Below are 5000 nucleotides of genomic sequence, written 5' to 3' on the forward strand. Positions count from 1 at the left end.
CCAGTGTTAAACAGCTTGAGTCTCTGAGCAGAAACTAAATGAAGGTTTCCTGTTTGTTTTACACAGGAAGTAGTTCAGTATGTTTTTCTGCCACATACACAGTCTGATGATGATGATGATGGTGATGATGATGGTGGTGATGGTGATGATGATGATGATGATGATGATGATGATGAAGGTGATGATGATGATGAAGGTGATGATGATGATGATGATGATGGTGATGATGATGATGATGATGATGGTGATGATGATGATGATGATGATGATGATGGTGGTGATGATGATGATGATGATGATGATCAGCCTTCAGTCATCAAGATGTTAATGTCTGTAACAGCCACACTGAGGAACATCTTTGTAGTTTTACAAACTGGTTGTCGTGGCCCCTTCCTGCCCAGGGTCCCTTCCTGCCCTCCCTGCCCAGGGCCCCTTCCTGCCCAGGCCCCTTCCTGCCCAGGGCCCCTTCCTACCCAGGCCCCTTCCTGCCCAGGGGCCCCTTCCTGCCCAGGGCCCCTTCCTACCCAGGGGCCCCTTCCTGCCCACAGCCCCTTCCTGCCCAGGCCCCTTCCTGCCCAGGGCCCCTTCCTGCCCAGGGCCCCTTCCTGCCCAGGGCCCCTTCCTGCCCAGGCCCCTTCCTGCCCAGGGCCCCTTCCTGCCCAGAGCCCCTTCCTGCCCAGTCCCCTTCCTGCCCAGTCCCCTTCCTGCCCAGAGCCCCTTCCTGCCCAGTCCCCTTCCTGCCCAGGGGCCCTTCCTGCCCAGGGCCCCTTCCTGCCCAGGCCCCTTCCTGCCCAGGGCCCCTTCCTGCCCAGGGCCCCTTCCTACCCAGGGCCCCTTCCTGCCCAGGGGCCCCTTCCTGCCCAGGCCCCTTCCTGCTCAGGGCTCCTTCCTACCCTTCCTACCCAGGGCCCTTCCTGCCCAGGGCCCTTCCTGCCCAGTCCCCTTCCTGCCCAGTCCCCTTCCTACCCAGGGCCCCTTCCTGTCCTTCCTGCCCAGGGGCCGCTTCCTACCCAGGGTCCCCTTCCTGCTCAGGGGCTCCTTCCTGCCCAGTCCCCTTCCTGCCCAGTGCCCTTCCTACCCTTCCTGCCCAGGGCCCTTCCTACCCAGGGGCCCCTTCCTACCCTTCCTGCCCGGGCCCCTTCCTACCCTTCCTACCCAGGGGCCTCTTCCTACCCTTCCTGCCTAGGGCCCTTCCTACCCAGGGGCCTCTTCCTGCCCTTCCTACCCAGGGGCCTCTTCCTGCCCTTCCTACCCAGGGGCCCCTTCCTACCCTTCCTGCCCGGGCCCCTGGGCAAGAAGGGGCCTGGGTAGGAAGGGTAGGAAAGGACCCCTTCCTACCCTTCCTGCCTGGGCCCCTTCTTGCCCAGGGCCCCTCCCTACCCAGGGGCCCCTTCCCCTCTTTATAAGCAGTTGTGTCCCTGTAGGCTGAACCTGCAGTTACAGCTCGTTGCCACAGGAGGCGCCAAAGACAAGGAAACAGTTCCAGCTCTGATTAAAGCTTCATGTGAATCATTTAACACCAGGCTGCAGATGGTTGTAATGATGCCCCCCCCCTCCTCCATGTGCCCCCCCCTCCCCCCGTAGTTCCTGCGGGTCTCGAAGCACTACCTCCCCCATGTGGCCCGGCTGTGTCTGGTCAGCACCTTCCTGGAGGACGGGGTCCGGATGTGGTTCCAGTGGAGCGAGCAGAGCGAGTACATCGAGTCCAGCTGGGGCTGCGGACGCTTCCTGGCCTGCATGTTCGTCCTGCTCAACCTGCTGGGGCAGCTGGGTAATACACACTACTACACACTACTACACACTATACACACTACTACACACTATACACTAATACTTTAACTGCATCACTAATAAAACTTGTGTACTTTTACAGGCGGCTGTGTTTTGATTCTCAGCAGAAACTTTGTTCAGAACGCCTGTTTCACTCTGTTTGGTGTCATCGGCGTGCAGGTACACACACACACACACACACACACACACACACACACACACAGAGACACACGCACACACACACACAGAGACACACGCACACACACACACACACACACATATACACATACTCCATGGTTATGACATCACTTCCTGTATGAACAGCTGTGTCTCTCTGCAGACGTTGGCGTACAGCATCCTCTGGGACCCCAAGTTCCTGATGAGGTGAGTCTGTGACCTTTGACCTTTGACCTTTGACCTGCTGTAGTCTGCATGTTGTTTACTTCATCGACTCCAGCTGATTAAACCACAGCTGCTCCCAATGCAGGTAGACCTGCTCCCAGTGCAGGTACATCTGCTCCCAATGCAGGTACACCTGCTCCCAATGCAGGTACACCTGCTCCCAGTGCAGGTAGATCTGCTCCCAGTGCAGGTATTATTAGTCAGATGTAATGTATATGGTTAATGGTTTAACCCCCCCCCCCTCCTCCTCCTGCAGGAACCTGTCTCTAGCAGGAGGGCTGCTCCTCCTGCTGGCAGAGTGTCGTGCGGAGGTGCGCAGCGTCTTCGCAGGCGTCCCGTCTCTCGGCCATCAGAGTTCTCCCAAACATCTGCTGCAGCTGGGAGGAAGAGTCCTCCTCGTCCTCATGTTCATGACCCTGCTGCACTTTGACCTCAGTCTGCTGAGTGTGAGTCACACACACACACACACACACACACACACACACACACACACGCACACACACACACACATAAATAAAATACATATTGCTGATATTTAAATAAACCCTCCAGGCCTGTTTTTATATGAAACATTTTACTATCCTTCCAAAGACTCTCACTTATTCACACCTGCAGTCTCTACACAAACCGACAAAGATGGACTTTCAACCTGCCTGTTAACAGACGAGGTGGCCGAGTGGTTAAGGCGATGGACTGCTAATCCATTGTGCTCTGCACGCGTGGGTTCGAATCCCATCCTCGTCGCAGCAACTCCACTTTAGTCAGCTGTGTTGTCACGTCATCGAGCTAACTGGCTCCACCATCAAGGCCTGGATTTACAGCCATTAATTCAGTTCAGTTCATCCAGCCAAGGAGGCCAAATCAATCCACGCACCACTGACCAAAAGTAAGGCGTGTCCAAAGACCTTCCTCACATACCTACTAGGGTACAGACGGTCCAAATTGCAGGAAGCTATCACAGCTTGTTACATGTGTCCACTTTCTTTTACCCTCCCAACTAAAAGAGTTTACCAACCAGCCCTGTGGCCAAGCTTCCCTGAGTCAGTTGAGGAAATAGGTAAAGGCCTTCTGGAGAATGCGGGCATCGATCCCGCTACCTCTCACATGCGAAGCGAGCGCTCTACCACTTGAGCTAATTCCCCTGCAGGAAGCTGAGGTCGTCTAGCTCCTCGCTGCGCTTCGCATACTTCCTCCCCTCTGGAGGATTCATGTTCCTGGAAGTGGAACAACTTTTTTGTCTTTGGTTCATCCACTTAGAAAGTGTACAAATTAGACCCTCCACACCTTCCGGGTGTGTGTAAAAACCTGTTAATCCATTGTGCTCTGCACGCGTGAGTTGGAGTCCTGTTCAATTCAGTCCTCCGCGTTCACATGACTACAAGCCAACGAGAAAAGCCTCATTTCCAGACTGCCGGAGAGAGCGATCGACAGTCTTGAAAGACTTAAGACAGGGGAATTAGCTCAAATGGTAGAGCGCTTGCTTAGCATGCGAGAGGTAGCGGGATCGATGCCCGCATTCTCCACAAGGCTTTCTTTCTTTGAGGACGCAATATTGCCTTCAACTTTATTGTGCGCTGCAACAAAGAATTCACATGAAGAGAGCTCTCCTACATGTACTGTAAGCACTTTGCTAGCCTGATTTCTCTTCCCACTCCACCTTTTTTTTCTCTTAACTTTTGCATCAAGTTGAACTTTCCTCAACTTCCCTTTGGGTAGCGTTGGCAGTTTATCAGAGTTGGTTTGACAATGAAAGGCGTCCTGCTGTGTCTCCAGTGTTCACGTCTGTATGCGTGAACGGGCTGTTAGACTGCCAGCTATGATTCAATCCTTCCAAAGAGGTGTCTCACCTATTCACACCTCCAGTCACGTCACCTGACCTCACTGTGTTTCACAGCGTGTCCAAACACGACAAACGCGAGAAGATGGACTTTCAACCTGCCTGTTAACAGACGAGATGGCCGAGTGGTTAAGGCGATGGACTGCTAATCCATTGTGCTCTGCACGCGTGGGTTCGAATCCCATCCTCGTCGCAGCAACTCCACTTTAGTCACATCATTATCTTTATAGTTCTAGTTATTGTTCTCAGTTTGGAGTTAAAGTCATAATACTAAAAAACTAAATGATGTAATCCCTGTGTCCCCCCCCCCCCCTCAGGTGCTGCAGAACCTGGTGGGCACGGCTCTGATGATGTCCTTCCTCCCTCCTTCCTTCCATCCTTCCTCCCTCCTTCCCTTCCTTCCCTACCTTCCTTCCTTCCTTCCTTCCTTCCCTTCCTTCCATCCTTCCTCCCTTCCTTCCAATGAGTGTCCTATAAAGGGTTTAAATCCCTGTGTTCTCCCCTCCTTCTGTCCTGCCATCCTTCTTTCTTCCCTTCCTCCCTCCCTCCTTCTCTCTTTCTTTCCTCCCCCCTACCTTCTTTCCTCCCTCCGTCCTTCCTTCCCTTCCTTCCCTTCCTTCCAATGAGTGTCCTATAAAGGGTTTTAATCCCTGTGTTCTCCCCTCAGGTGCATTTGATCCCTTCCTTCCTCCCTCCTTCCATCCTTCCATCCTTCCTTCCGTCCTTCCTTCCATCCTTCCATCCATCCTTCCATCCTTCCATCCTTCCTTCCCTTCCTTTCAATGAGTGTCCTATAAAGGTTTTAAACCTGTGTTCTCCCCTCAGGTGCATTTGACCCGGGAGGACGACACAAGGGTTAATCATTCCTTCCTTCCATCCTTCCTTCCATCCTTCCTTCCTCCTTTAAACCCCCCCTGTATTCTCCCCCCCCCCTCAGGTGCTGCAGAACTTGGTGGGCACGGCTCTGATGGTCCTGGTGGCGGTGGGCTTT

At 53.7% G+C, this 5000-nt stretch overlaps 3 non-coding genes and 1 pseudogene across 3 annotated transcripts; 3 read left to right on the forward strand and 1 right to left on the reverse strand.

Annotated features, from left to right (window-relative positions):
* The window catches only part of LOC128364363 (surfeit locus protein 4-like), an 11601-nt pseudogene that overhangs the window by 5836 nt on the left and 765 nt on the right, over positions 1-5000 (forward strand).
* trnas-gcu (transfer RNA serine (anticodon GCU)) lies at positions 2835-2916 on the forward strand. The gene has a single exon. It is a non-coding gene; the product is annotated as a tRNA-Ser (tRNA).
* On the reverse strand, positions 3242-3314 carry trnaa-cgc (transfer RNA alanine (anticodon CGC)). Its single transcript has one exon. It is a non-coding gene; the product is annotated as a tRNA-Ala (tRNA).
* trnas-gcu (transfer RNA serine (anticodon GCU)) lies at positions 4121-4202 on the forward strand. Its single transcript has one exon. It is a non-coding gene; the product is annotated as a tRNA-Ser (tRNA).

This window comes from Scomber japonicus, chromosome 9 (genome assembly GCF_027409825.1).
Source record: "Scomber japonicus isolate fScoJap1 chromosome 9, fScoJap1.pri, whole genome shotgun sequence".
In the NCBI taxonomy this organism is placed as follows: domain Eukaryota; kingdom Metazoa; phylum Chordata; class Actinopteri; order Scombriformes; family Scombridae; genus Scomber; species Scomber japonicus.